The following is a 16,286-nucleotide window of genomic DNA, read 5'->3' on the forward strand; positions in this document are numbered from 1 at the left end:
TTCTCATTGTGCTGGCATTGTTGAATGTATTTGGTTATTCTGTGATTTGTTTAAAAAATAGGTCTTTGAAAGAAGGAATTTGACCTTTTTGGGGGGTGGTGGTGCATCATTTGATAAATATTGTCACTGTTAATGTTCTTATTTCCATACTGCTTGCTTCATTTTCACTTTTTGTTCCTCTATCTATACCAAGTCTTGTCTTGTGTATTTCCATTTTGTTCTATATTATGTCCGTTGAGTATATAAGGGAATCCCCATGGAGAGATGGAGGTGTAGGGCAAATAAACCTCCATTCAAGTGAATCCCATGGACTGATGGTTGGAGGTCTGCAAGAATGGCAACCAACCTGTGCAAAGGTGATTGGTCAGTAATGTTTGGGTCTCCTCTGTCCCCATCCCCACCACCAACCAAACATACCTGAGGGCATTCCTTATTTTATTAAATCATGAAAGACATCTTTGCTAACTACATATTCTGAAGTCAGTTTGCCACCTTGTATATCATATGGCTTCTTCCTAACCTGTATTCTTTGAAGACCTAAGACAGCATTCTTCAGACTTTTGACAGAGCATAACCTCATTGGTGTTTGTCATGAATTTGTCTACATCAAAGCCACAAGAGAACATCTGTTTCCTGTATGACCTCTCAAAATAATCCTAGTGGTCACCCTGATAACTGGCAATAGCTCACTAAGGAAGACTGAGAATCAGAATAACCCTTCTGGAGGTGTTTTGATATACAAACTGTACATTTAAGGGGAACTCTAGAAAAAAGACAAAATGTGACACACAGTATGGTCAGCATTCTCTGATTGGATGCTGAAGTCTCAACAAAAATAAAGACTCCAGGAGAGCCAGTCTCAAAGATTTTATCAGAAAAAACAAGAGGAAGTGTTCACTACCACTCAAGGCCTCTGAAAGTGTTCTCCCTACCTCCCTCCATATCCAGCTATGTCTTTACCCCACACACACGCCACTTCCATTCCTCCTGCTCCTCCTCCTGACCTTCTTAAAGTCTACATTTCCTTCAGGATTCTGTGTTTTTATTGTGAAGCAGGAAAAAAAGTCACATTGAATAATATCCCCTTAAAATTTCTAGATCTATAAAAGGTGAACTCAAATCCTGGTCGAGAGAGGAGTTGAGGGCTTTAAAAGTATTTTCTTGACTTAATGTATGGTGATTAACATAACATAATAAAATAAAATAAATTTTTTTAAAAGTATTTCTGCCTGTTTCAGGAAGACAGACAAATCAGTGACAGAATTCAGGAATTTGTTAGATAACTGTTGTCCTGGATGAGCATTTCTGCATAGTTCCTTTCATTTAGGCCCTGAGAAAGGGAAAATGGTTAGAAGCAGCACAGTGGGAAATGCCAGGAGAGGATTTAATCTAGCTGTGCATAAATCAAAAAATGGCATTAAGAAAGAAGCGTATTATGTAAGGTCAGTTCTGAAGTCTTTCCCTTAAGTTCAGACTGGGCAAAGACACACAATTATAAACAAAATAAAGATCAATATCTTTTTAAGATGGACTTCAGAAATATTTCAAACAATATTCTGGGGCACAGAAAGAGCTGAAGTCAAGACATCAGATGTGTTCCTTTTTAAATGTGTTCAAATGTTAATGAGGCTTGAAAATGGAATGGAGATTGCCCATTTAGAAGATTTTGAACATTTGGATATTTTTCCAAAAGCCTTAGAAATTATTTGCAAATCATTATCTGAAAACACATTAGTTTTCAGAATATATAAGAACTCCTAAAACTCAACAATGATATGACATACAAACCAAGTCAAAAAGTGGACAAAGGATTTGAATGGACATTTCCCCAAAGAAGACATACAAATAGCCACTAAACACATGGAAAGATATTCAGCATCACTAACCATGAGGGAAATAGATATCAAAACTGCAGTGAGATACAACTTCAGACCTATTAGGATAGCCATTATCCAAAATATAGAAAATACGTGTTGGTGTGCATATGCAGAAATTGAAACCCTGGTGGAGTGCTGCTAGAAATACAAAATGGTGCAGCCATTGTTGAAGACAGTATGGCAGTTCCTCAAAAAAAAATTAAACAGAAATATCGTGTGATCCAGCAATTCCTCTTCTACTTACATGTCTTGAAGAATTGAAACCAGGGTCTCAAACAGAAAATTGTACACCAGTGTTGACCAGCATTATTTGCAATAGCTAAAAGGTAGAAGCATCCAAATGTCCATTGACAGGTGGATGGATACGCAAAATGTATGTCCATACAACAGAATATTATTCAATCTTAAAGAGGAATGAAGTTATGACACATGTTGCAAAATGGATAAAACTTGAAAACATTATGAGAAGTGGAATAAGCCATACACAAAAGGATAAATATTATATGACTTGACTTAATGAGGTATATACATTAGTCACGTTTGTAGAGACAAAGTAGAATAGTGGCCACTGATGTGGGGTCATCAAGCGCAACGTCAAGAGAGAATTCTGGAGATGGTTTATGGTGCAAAAAGGTGTTTTTATATAGTGCGGGGGCGGGACCGTGGGCAGGAAGAGCTGCCTTGCAATTGTGAGGAGTGACTGATTCTATAGGGCTTGTTATCCTAAGGAGGTGAAAGTGACGTTAGAACTCCAGGAAATTGTCCATATATAGGTGCCTGGACGTCTGGCTATTAGGAAGATGGTGTTCTTCTTGTAAATTATGAAGACAGTTTCAAACTCCAGTGGAGTTTCATGTCCTGCATGACTGTGCTCTTTATCAGCTGACCGTTTGTTTCTCCCCTGCCTTTGTTCTTACAATGTTGTGAATGTACCTACTGACACAGAATTGAATACTCAAAGGGATTAAACTGGTAAATTTTATGTCATGTATATTTTTCCACAATTTTTTTAAAGATGAAAAAAGGGGGTGCCTGGGTGGCTCATTTGGTTAAGCATCTGACTTTGGCTCAGGTTGTGATCTCCGGGTGCTAGGATGGAGCCCGGCTCCCTACTCAGCAAGGAGTCTGCTTCCCTCTCTGCCCCTCCATTCCACTTGCACTCTCCCTCCCGCTCTCTCTCAAATAAATAAATAAAAACTCTTTTATTAATTAATTTATTTTTATTAACATATAATGTATTATTTGTTTCAGGGGTACAGGTCTGTGATTCATCAGTCTTACACAATTCACAGTGCTCACCATAGCACATACCCTCCCCAGTGTCTATCACCCAGCCACCCCATCCCTCCCACCCCCCTCCACTCCTCAGTTTGTTTCCTGAGATTAAGAGTCTCTTATGGTTTGTCTCCTCTCTGGTTTCATCTTGTTTCATTTTTTCCTCTCTTCCCCTATGATCCTCTGCCTTGTTTCTCAAATTCCACATATTAGCGAGATCATATGATAATTGTCTTTCTCTGATTGACTTATTTCGCTTAGCATAATACCCTCTAGTTCCATCCACATCGTTGCAAATGGAAAGATCTCATTTTTTGATGGCTGCATAATATTTCAGTGTGTGTGTGTGCGTGTGTGTGTGTACCACATCTTTTTTAACCATTCATCTGTCAATGGACATCTAGGCTCTTTCCATGGCTTGGCTATTGTGAACATTGCTGCTATAAACATTGGGGTGCGTGTGCCACTTCAGATCACTGTGTTTGTATCTTTGGGGTAAATACCCAGTAGTGCAATTGCTGGGTCATAGGGTAGCTCTATTTTCAACTTTCTGAGGAACCTCCATACTATTTTTCAGAGTGGCTGCACCAGCTTGCATTCCCACCAACAGTGTAGGAGGGTTCCCCTTTCTCTGCATCCTCGCCAACATCTGTGATTTCCTGACTTGTTAGTTTTAGCCATTCTGACTGGTGTGAGGTGATATCTCATTGTGGTTTTGATTTTTATTTCCCTGATGCCAAGTGATGTTGAGCACTTTTTCATGTGTCTGTTGGCCATTTGGATGTCTTCTTTGCAGAATGTCTATTCATGTCTTCTGCCCATTTCTTGATTGTATTATTTGTTCTTTCGGTATTGAGTTTAATAAGTTCTTTATAGATTTTGGATACCAGCCCTTTATCTGATATGTCATTTGCAAATATCTTCTCCCATTCTGTCCGTTGTCTTTTGGTTTTGTTGACTGTTTCCTTCACTGTTCAAAAGCTTTTTATCTTTTTAAAAGATAGAACAAAGATATAAAAAAGACCTAGACAGTAAGCAAGCTGGGAAACAAATGTATAGCCTTTTATATAAACAAACAAACAAACAAAAAAACCAAATCCTGGATCCCAAAATAAAAACAAGATCAGAGGGCCCTCTGCTCTTTAAGAATTAGGAGGCTATGAATCAGGACACTTGTAGACATAATAAGTACAAGGACAACCAGAAGGACTCATGTCCCACACTGTCTAAGAAACAAAGGACAACTTTCCATAATCTTTCCAAACATTTTAAGCTAAAGAAAACATCAGCACCACCAGATTCCATGTCTGTATTCCCAAAACCTCATGTTGAATTGTATATAAACATTATAAGATAACATGACTTTCTGTTGGCATGAGTGCTTCTATATCTACCATCTACATTGATCAATGATGACTTAGAGCATCCCTGATTTGTGCCTAGTTCTTAACTTATAAAAATGACTTAGTGACGACATGTAGAGGCCAATGCCATTGAATGAAAAGTTTAATGTTACAGATCCCATAGAAGGGCGTAGCAGGCATGTCAGCCAGGAGGCAGAGAGGAGAGAGGGGAAGGCACAGACCAGAACCTTTACTGGAGTTTCCATGGGAAGGGCAAGGCAGAGAAGAGTAAGCAGTTTAGGATTTGCTGATTTTAATAATTCCAGCTGGCTTGGGGTCATAGGGGCGGTCTTTAGTTGTCTAGTATGGGTGCTGGGTCCATTCAGGGCAGGGGTAATTCTGGCTTGGTGTGTGAGATTTAGACAAAGGAGGTGGTTGGGGGTATGGACTTGGAAGTGGGGGTCTGCATATGAAAGGCAGGTTTACTGATAAGTTGTTTACTATCTCTAGGAATTAGCTAGCCCCTGGAGGGGCAGCATCTCTCCAGCCAGAAGGCCCCCCAGGGACATCAAAATATCATACGGTATAGAAAATAAAATACATGATCAGTACAATCAGATCCCTTAGAATTATAAAGTCACTCAAGTAGTGGAAATTTCTAACAGTTCTGTCTTTCTTCATGACACAAACTGTAACTGCTATTTTGGGATCATTACCAGACAAACACAACCTCTATAAAATTTAACAAGTTGAGATCTACCTTGCAAAAGGAACATCCAATAACATGTATGGAAGACAGACTAATTTTAGAAGTATTTGACAGCTCTCCACACCTGGTCAAGTTATAACTGATCTAGATATTAATATAACAACATTATATATGATTCAAATATAGACAAAGAATAAGTTATATTCCCAGAAGCCTTATAAGCAAAAGACTCCCCAGACCTAGGCAGAATGATTTTTAAAAGTTAAAAAAAAGAAGATAGTAGGAAGGGAAAAATGAAGGGGGGGGAATTGGAGAGGGAGATGAACCACGAGAGACTATGGACTCTGAGAAACAAACTGAGGTGTTCTAGAGGGAAGGGGGGTTGGGGGATGGGTTAGCCTGGTGATGGGTATTAAAGAGGGCACGTATTGAATGGAGCACTTGGTGTTATACACAAACAATGAATCATGGAACACTACATCAAAAACTAATGATGTAATGTATGGTGATTAACATAACATAAAAAAAAAAAAGTCTTTAGGACACCCGGGGTGCCTAGCTGGCTCAGTTGGTGGAGTTTGTGATTCTTGATCTCTGGGCTGTGGGTTCGAGCCTGCGCTGGGTGTAGAGATTATTAAAAAAAAAAAACAAAACTCTTTAAGGAAAAATGTCCTTAGAACACAAGACTGATTTTTTCCAAGAAAATCATGAGCATTCTCATTGCATAGCCCATGAAAGATTATACTCTGCTCTAGGAGTGTGAAATGGACAACACGGAAATCTCATGGTTGTGATTATGGTTTTGAGATCTGAGAAGTACCCACTCCTCTAACAGATACATCAGATATTTCCATACAAAATTCTAACTTAATATTGTTTATGTATTATTTTCAAATGAAAGGAGATAGTTGCAGGCTTATTCTGCGATAATACTCTTGATTCCCTTGTGGAATCAGTCCTTTACCCGATTGCAAATCATCTCAAATGATTGAACCTACGGCCTCTCTGGGGCATGTTAAGTCATTAAAAATAAAATCGGTAAATATATACACTCATAGTCTATATGCTTTGGGAATACTTCATGCCTTCAGAATGCTGTGGAAACAGTGTTCTTAACTTCCATTGGCACCCCTGTGAAAATGGCCAAAAAATATAAGAATTACTTGATGTTCAATAATAGCCCCAAACCCTCCTACACTGTTGGTGGGAATGCAAGCTGGTACAGCCACTCTGGAAAACAGTATGGAGGTTCCTCAAAAAGTTGAAAATAGAGCTACCGTATGACCCAGCAATTGCACTACTGGGTATTTACCAATAAAATTAAATTAAATTAAAAAAAAATAAAGCCCCCAAACCTGCCATCATAAGGGTAGAGGTGCACAATGAAAAAAAAAAAAAAAAAGAAGAGGAAATAATTTAGCAGACCTCCACGCTAAACATGCTCTTCTGACTTAAAGGGCTTTTTATAAAACAGAAAGAGACATTCATGGAAAAACTGTAAGATATCACAGTTTAAGGGATCTTTTCAGCAAATACTTCCAAACAGATTTCATACACTTGCCTCCCTCTATGGGTTGTGGATATAGACTAGTCATAATATATTTATTTTCTTAGATAGATTGAAACAATCCCGTTTAAAAAAAAAAAAAAAAAAGGCTTGGGATGCATGGGTGGCTCAGTCAGTTGAATATCCAACTCTTGATTTCAGCTCAGGTTGTGATCTCGGTGGTGAGACCAAGCCCCACGGCAGGTTCCGCACTGAGCACAGAGTCGGCTTGGGATTCTCTCTCCCCCTCTCCCTCTGCCCCTCTCCCCCGTTCTCTCTCTCTCTCTCAAAATAAATAAATCTAAAAAAACAAAAGCCTTAATACTCATAGTGGTTTAAAATTGATAATACACTGTGTCCTCCAGTTAGGGAGTTAAAACTTACACTATCCCAGTACAGTGATAGAGGGAATCATTTTCTGGGAAACTGATTTGTGATTTAGTGAAAGCTTCCTCCATTTATCAGAAAATCCCCTGTCTTATAACCAGAGAGTCTCCGCCACAGTGGAATCAGCAAATAGATTCTTGAAACTAAAATTATTTAAACTCTCAGACACCTTTGAAATCTCATGGCCTAGAATACTACCCTTACCTTTCATGGCCGTGCATTATTTCCCCTCCGGAATTTATACATTTTCTCTCTCTGAACTGGTCATTGGCAGGCCCATGTCTGAAAAATACCTCCACTGATCCTCAGCTCCTATATTTCATGGTTGAGGTAGCAGAATACTACAAAGGAATGCTTTGTATGCTCAGTCTTCTCATGGACTTATACAGGGTGTTTTCCTTCACCAATTATTTTTTTTTTTAAGATTTTGTTTATTTATTTGACAGAGAGAGACACAGCGAGAGAGGGAACACAAGCAGGGGGAGTGGGAGAGGGAGAAGCAGGCTTCCTGCAGAGCAGGGAGCCCGATGTGGGACTCGATCCCAGGACCCCGGGATCATGACCTGAGCCGAAGGCAGACGCTTAATCACTGAGCCACCCAGGCGCCACCTTCCTTCACCAATCATTTATCTATGCTCCTAAGTGATCTAAAGGTAGATGAGTTGATGTTCCGACCTCTCTGGTAAGCACCACATCCTGTACTCATGCCTAGCGGAATAATGATTAAATTGCAAGGAGTTAATTTTTATGGGCATGTTTCCCAGTTGAAACAATATCGCCCCTTCTCAAACGACAAAAGCAGGAAAATTAGAGATCTTAAAATGAGGTGCTCCAAGGAGATCTAGAAGCAGATGGTCCATGGAAGTTTAATGATGACATAGGATCTTCAGAACAACCCGGCAACTGGATGAAATCGACAGCTTCTGCCCAAGACTATCAGGATAGATTCTCTCACATTCCTGGAGCCACTGACTTTCACAATCTCCTCTGCATACTTCCTTTGGACATAGGCTTGAAACAGTTTATGTTACACACTTCTGACTTAAATAATAGCAACTTACCCATGTCTGTGTTTTCCTACCATCACTACCCTAACTAAAATTCAGTTTCACAAGCTATTGCTAGCACAGACACTCTGAAGAATTATCAGGCATATTATTCCTTGCCAATTCTTAGGAAAATTCAAATAATGTTTATAATTTCAGGAAAGGTTGTCAAAGTACATCTTGATCAAGGATATTCAAATTATTATTCTTAACAAATGGTAGACTGATTAACATTCAGGACAGGCTGGATATAATCTTAGTTATATAAAAACCATAACTCAACCTGATCCTGCAATTTTATCTGTTCCTTACCATCCTTTGATTGTTACTCATGGCGTTTCTGTTGTGATAATATTACAAATCAAAATCCCAAAAGACTCAAACATTTGCAACCACATCTTTTGCTATAAAATGGCAGAAATATACAAGGGTGTTCAGGCCTATAGAAAACTAGAGAATGATGTAAAAATGTGTTTGCCACACCAAATTATCCAGTCATGATTCAAAGGCAAACACAGGATGAAATGTCAGCCCACAAACTCTAAATCAGACTTCTGTAAATAAAACCTTAACACTGAGGACCATCAACACCTTTGGCTACAACTTTGGACAGGAGATCACCAAAAAAGGAGATTCTGATTAAGAGTTCTCTTACTCTCTGAAAGTATGGAGTATCTTGTAACTGTGATGACAAGGAGCCACCGGAACCAGTTTTCCGTGCATCTACCGGACTGATGGCAACTCAGCGTCATGACATCACTTTTTGAAGCCAGCCAACCAGTGACAGGATGCACTTCCGGAAATCCACCCCTTGGCAGCAGAGATACGTCAGGAGTCACCCTTGTGAAAGCCAGCTTGTCAGCACCATATAGACACCACGAAGTAACATGGATTACCCAGATAATAAAACCAAATAAATGCCTTTAGGCTCCGTCTTTCAAAGTCCACCAATCTTCACTTACACAGTTCTCAGAATCCTATATGAGATCAACTCCCTGCTCTGCATGGAGAGATTATTCCTACAAGCCTTTTCTTTGACTTAGGAATATCCAAGTTCAACTTCGTTGAGTGCTGGCCTCCTTCTTTTTCAATCTCATAAAAAGATCCCATTGATTAATTTAGTTCTTACAGTGAAGATGCTGTGCTTTTGTTTTCTTCTAAATATGTACACAATGCAAGATGAAGAATGGTAGAGAACATGTTTCCAAACTGGTGGATAGATCTATCAGATGTTTCCAATTTCCCCATGGAAAAACCTTTGCCTATTTAAGAGAGAAAAAAAACAATAAAAAGATAATGATTTTATTATAGAAGGTTCAGAAACACTTGCCTGGGTTTCTCTTAAGAGAAACAAGAAAGCAGACATTTCTCAGAACAGTCCTACCTTCAAGGAATTTCTGGTTAACATGCTGTCCACCATTACTCCCTTTTGAGGTCTTGTCTTACTCTGCTTTCTATACCTATGTAAGCGTGAGCTCAGAGTTTATCTTCCTTTAGAGCTTTGCCTGAGTTTATATGAGAGAAAAGCAAATAGTAAACCTTAGCATGCAAGATGGTTGGATATTATATGGTATCATATGTCCCAGATATTTTTTCCCAGAATAACTAGTTCCTTTTAGATCTGATGAGAACACACAATACCCTGCCTTCCCCTCCATTTTCCTAACACACAAATTATATACGGATAACTCATTCAAACTCTTGTTGAACAGAAAATACACATGGCATTTAGCCTTCTTTTAAAGAAAAGGCATTGGGGTGCCTGGGTGGCTCAGTCATTAAGCGTCTGCCTTCGGCTCAGGTCATGATCTCGGGGTCCTGGGATCGAGCCCCGCATTGGGTTCCCTGCTCAGCAGGAAGCCTGCTTCTCCCTCTCCCACTCCCCCTGCTTGTGTTCCCTCTCTCGCTGTGTTTCTATCAAATAAATAAATAAAATCTTTAAAAAATAAAAAATAATAAAGGAAAGACATGAAGGAGTCAACAGAAGATCATCCAATAATTTGCTTTAAATACTCCTGGACCTTAGTCCATTTGTTGGTTACAGACTCATACCTGCTTCTATAAAATGTGAAAACATCAAAAGCAAAAGAAGAGATGATCTCATAATAGGAAGTACATAACACTTGATTCTTCCCATGGTGGGGTAAGACTTGAGAATCATTCACATGATGCACAAACTAAGACCCAGTAATATACTATTTCTTGTAAGTAAAAGTAATATAGTCATAGATATAAAATATTTTCTGAAATATTATTCAAATGTAATTAAACTTTAATAATGGCCACTTTCCCCTGATCTTTAGATGATTCATAATCACTAATTATGTGATACAGGAACTGAGCTGGTTTTCTATATTGGCATAATCTACGAGATAGTAAATACACTTAAAAATTTCAAATGTTTCTTTAATATCCTAGTTAACATTCTTGTTTTTAAATTGCATTACTGCTTAGAGAATATGCTTAAATATATTTTTCCCTTCAAACTCTTATCATAACAGTTTGCTCAGTTAGAAATAGAGCATAAATTATTCCTAAAACCATAGACAGAGTAGGAAATATGCAGTTTGAATAGAAATAAAAATATACTACATATTCCTAGTTTATTGCAGGTTTATCTCCTTTGAGACCTCAAGTCATGGTTGGCATGGAGTACAAGACTATACCTGATAAAGCCTTTGAGACTGATGTAATCAGAGGACACACTTTTCTGAGGAAATCAACAAATTACCCCTATGTGTAAGTTGTACGTTTCAGAGACTCGGTGTATACTTGCTGCATCAGTTGGTGTCCCGACAGGAATCCAGTATCACACAGAAATAAGATATTTATAATGATGGGTGGAAGGTTAAGATAAAACCAAAGGGGGTGTTTTAGCACACTGAATTTAGCAACTGCAAGGAGCTACGACCAAACATAGGCATATGACATGGGAAGAGAGCTGTTTCCAGAGCCCAAAGAGAGTTGTAGTTATGAAAAAGGGACACCCAAAAGAAGCAGTGAACTTTGGTGAAGGATCACGGTCACGGTCACTGCACAGACCAGCAGGCAGGGAACCATAGGAGTAAAGACTCAAACCTTTTTCTCCCAGATGATGATCTGCTCCATCACATGAGTTTAATTGGAAGCTGGAGGACAAGGGAGCCCATTGAAACAAACCGTAAATGTCAGCCCAAGAAAGCACAGCATAGTGGAGAAGGAGAAGAACAGATCTGGGGGTAGCAAATGGATCCAGCACACTAGCTTTGCTGCCCTTCACTTGCAGGGGAATTCCTCTTCAAGGGACAGTAAGAATGCCACCTTCCACTGGGGCTGTCCTCTCTGAGAGGCCAGCTGTCCTCCCAGCCCCTTACACTGACGACACTGTGTTGTTTCTTTCCTGGAGAGTTGCTCAGTGTGATCTGGCCATTAACAGAGACACTATCTCATTAGTCAGTGTCTCCCCAGCACCCGGCAGAGCACCTGGCATAAAGTGCGTACAATGAATGTGTATTGATTGAGCAAATTTATAATCTATTGGCATAATCGTAATTTTTAATATTCATGTTATAAAAGGATTTCTCATTAAGTGGAGAAGAATGCATACAATAGAACTTGGTTCTTCCAGATACGCCACTAGTGCTGTGTTTACTTCAGGTGACAATCTTCGTTTTTTCCTAAGATCCTTTTCACAGAGCTTTCAGAATATTGCATTTCCCTGTCATCCATTACCATTACACGTCCTCAATCAGAGACAATATCCTAATGAAGTTTATCTGTAATGAGGAAGCTCCAAGCTTCCTATATTCTCCTAAATCCTGTCCACGACCTTGTTTGTCCTTTGTTCCTGGTCTGGTGATATGCCCCCCGACACAGAGTAAACTCTTTCAGTGGTCACCAAATTCATTTTTGACTAATCTCTTCAAATTAAACTAAAATTAAGAGAATTTTCAAGGGGCGCCTGGGTGGCTCAGTTGTTGGGCGTCTGCCTTCGGCTCGGGTCATGGTCCCAGGGTCTGGGATCAAGCCCCACATCAGGCTCCCAGCTCAGCGGGAAGCCTGCTTCTCCCTCTCCCACTCCCCCTGCTTGTGTTCCCTTTCTGGCTGTGTCTGTCAAATACATAAATAAAATCTTTAAAAAAAAAAAAAAAGAGAATTTTTAAGTAAATCCCCTAAATGAATGATTTAAGGATCCAAGTCCATTGTCCACACACTTAGCTCTAGCAGTTTTTCCAGCTAAGCCAGGTCCTGGGTCTCAGGGCTCTTCTGTTCCCTTCCTGAGTATTTCCCAGATAATTCCAAATCCCTCTGTCCTTTATTCTCCTACCCAAGCATGTTTCCGGAGTGCCACTCACCACCTGAAGTGGCTTTTATTATCAAAATATTTCTTCCAGACATAGCATGACACTCAGTTCCTTTTTAATAGTCAATGACTATTAATTGGCTGATGAAATAAGAGCTAATATTTATCTAGAGCCAGCTTTTCTTTTAAATTAACTCATTTAATCTTCATTAGCAGCCCTATTCAATAGTTGCAATTATTAATCCCATTTTGTAGATGAGAAATCGAATATAATCAATTAATTCCATCACAATTGTGCACATTGGCTTGGCCCAGCCTGAATCAATACCCAGCAAGAGGAATGAATGGGTGACCATGAATGTTGGTCCTAATCAAGACCCACTCCAGCTGCCTGGTTGGGAAACCCACTCTGCACTGGGTAGCAGGGGAATGCAATTAATTCTGAGGAATAAACAAAAACATCTCATTTACAAGGATCAGAGCACCATGGCTAGGAGCACTGACTGTGGGGCAGACCTGCTTGGGTAGAGATACTGGCCCTCTCGATTATTAACCATGTGACTTCAGGAAAGCTATTTAACATTTTGGAGCTTCAACTTTCTCATCTGTGAGTGAGGATAATAAGGGGACATACCTCAGTAAGCATCATGGAAGAATTAAATTAGCGTATGTGAGTTAATATTGAGAAACAGGGGCTCCTGGGTGGCTCAGTCGGTTAAGCATCTGACTCTTGATTTTTGCACAGGTCCTGATATCAGGGTTATGAGACAGAGCCCCACATTGGACTCCTTGCTCAGCAGACAGTCTGCTTGATTCTCTCTCCCTCTGCTCCCTTCTTCCGCCGACTAGCTTACACACGTGTGTGCTCTTTCTCTCTCTCAAAAATAAATAGATCTCCAATATTGAGAAATAACTTATAGCCTGGTACTCTGTAATTCCCAATTCAATTTTATTTACCAAACACATATATAACATTTATTGTCTCCGTTTGTTAAATGCTAAAGTAGAGATATAGCTTTAGGCTAGTAATAAAGTTTCTCAAAGTTTCATATTTTGGGAGTCTATATTTCTCACAGAAAGGAAAAAAATTGAAAATAAGGGTCTTTGTCACCCTAATAGAAGACAGATCAGGAGTGTATATTTTAATGCTATGAACGAGCTTGTAAGTTTTTAGCAAAAGCTCTACTGAAACATAACCTCGCTTCATACTCTTACAAACCAGAAGACAGAGATTATTCTGGTTTTAACGATAAGAAAACTGACAGTTTCAAAGGATTGGAAACCTCAAGTATTAGACAAAGAACAAGAGGGGAGGAACATCTAGTGTACTAAGTTTACTTTTGAAGCTGTAACAAATAACCAAAAGCTTCATGTCTTAAACCACACAATCTTACAATTGTGGAGATCAAGAATCCAAAATGGCCCCATGGGGCTAAAATCAAGCTGTCAGCAGGGCTGCATTCTTTTTTGGAAGTTGTAGGGGAGAATCCATTTCCAGGCCTTTTTTAGCTTTTAGAGGCTACCCACATTCCTTGGCTCATGGCTTCTTATACCATCTTCAAAGCAAGCAACAGATGGTTGAGTCTCACATCACATACTCTCTCTGACTCCTCTGCTTCCTTCTTCCTCCCACTTTTGAGGACCCTTGTGATTATATGGAGCCCATCTGGATAACTCAGTATAATCCCATCTCAAGGTCAGCTCATTAACAAACCTTAATTCCATCTGCCACCTTAACTCCACTTTACCATAAACATAACCTATTCACAGGTATTAGGGATTGGTATGTGTACATATTTTAGGGAGTCATTATTCTGCCTACCACATCTGGTAATACAAACTTTCAAATATAATGTTAAATCAAACCCATTGTGAAGATATTTGGAATTTCCTTAATTAAAAAACTATAGTGCTATGTTTAAGGTGACAATTATTTCATCTTTGTAGTATTTGTTCTAAGAGAACCTGATGATTGATTAGATACCTCCAAGACAAATCACTCTCACAGACCTCTGAACTATGGAATTGAAAATAACCAACAGAGGGGTGCCTGGTTGGCTCAGTCAGTGGAGTGTGCAACACTTGATCTTGGGATTCTGGGTTCAAGCCTACACATTGGGTGTAGAGATTACTTAAAAAGTAAAAAGAACAAAAAAGGAAAGAACCAACAGAACACATCATCATCAGACTTCTTGAGCTGCCACTCTGCCTATAGCTTGAGAAGAAATGAAGAGTGTATACAAAAATCTCAGCCTTCAAACCCTGATAGCATTAATTTTTTCCAGAGGACATTAGATTATAGGACAAATAAGTGGGTCTAGCTTGGCCAAAGATTGAAAACTGGTGGCCCTTCAGCCATTTCAGCCCTGAAGATATGTAAAGATATTCTCTTTTCCTGTGTGATTTTTTATCTTTTTTTCAAAATGTTAAATCAGTTCATATTGAAAAATCAGGAATCTCAGGGTTTTTTGCAAATAAACATCATGTGATAGTTGTTTGGCAATACTGGCCTGATTTCCTGCAAACTGACAACATGCAGAAGCTGAAGAGCAGCCGCCAAGTTAATGGGTGAATGCTCCTCAGCTTTGGTTCTGCTCCTTTTATACCCAGCCCACTTAACTGCCAAGACCTGATAGATGTTTGCACCTGGGCCCCTTATTCCGGGATAATATCCTGGAACAGCCCAAGTGGAAGGGCTCCATCCACAACCTCTAGAGGGAAGGAAGTGGATAGAAGGAGGGGAGCAAGTTTGTGTGCAGTTTGTGGGCAACTATTGAAGGGACAAAGTGGGGACTGCCCACCTGGGTTTTGATGGAGAGTGGGACCTTATGAGAGGAAAGTTTGGGGACTCAGAGTGAGAAGGTCTGAGGCATGTGCTAAATGGGCCAGGAGAGAGGGGGCTAGAAAACTTGGGGTTTACTGATTTTTTTCAGTAGAAAATCAGCTAAAAATAAGAACATCTAATAGTAACTGAGCATTTCTAGATGTCAAATTGTGTGTGGAGATTTATAGGCATTAGCTCATCAAATCCTCCCAAAGACACTGTGACCCAGCTTATAGTTTTATCCTCATCTTGTAAATAAGGAAACACAGATATTAGGTAAATTTGTCAAAATTATAGAGCTATTAAAAAGAGGAAGGAAGGAAGGAAGGAAGGAAGGAAGGAAGGAAGGAAGGAAGGAAGGAAGGAAAGAAGGAAGGAAGGAAGGAAGAAAAAAAGAGAAAGAAAATAAAAGGGCAAACTACATCTTGTAACCATTCCACTGAACTCTTACCATGGCTCCTTGCTTCCCACTGACCTTTATTATACCTCCAGGTAGCTCCAAAGTGAAATGACAACACTAGTCACATATCTTCTTTTATTTAAAACCTATTCCATTTATTGTGGGTTCACCATTTTTACTTTGCTCCTTTGCCAAGCAAATCCTGGGATTGAGCACTTGCCAAGTGTGCCTAAGAAATTTACAGAAGCAGAAAATACAGCAAGCTATGGGCAAATGCACATGGGAGAGCACTTGGCTCCAGGTGCTCCCGAGCATCAGTGCCCGACTTGAGCCCTCAGTAGGATCCTTTCTTTTCCATTCTCATTCATGGTGCCTGATTTTGAAAAATGGGAGGGAAGAGGAGAGGTTCTAGTGAGGGAGAAATTTAGTGGGAAGAGGAGAACTTTAAGGAATGAGGGCACCTGCTCACCCTGGGGTCTCCTATGCTGGTTTAAATCTACAAAAAAAAAAGAGAGAGAGAGAGAGAGAAAAAAAAGAGAGAGAGAGAGAGCTTCACCCACTTCAGATCACTGATCTGTCTCAAGGATTTGGTTACTT

This window comes from Phoca vitulina, unplaced genomic scaffold (assembly GCF_004348235.1).
Source record: "Phoca vitulina isolate PV1807 unplaced genomic scaffold, GSC_HSeal_1.0 scaffold17, whole genome shotgun sequence".
Taxonomy (NCBI): Eukaryota; Metazoa; Chordata; class Mammalia; order Carnivora; family Phocidae; genus Phoca; species Phoca vitulina.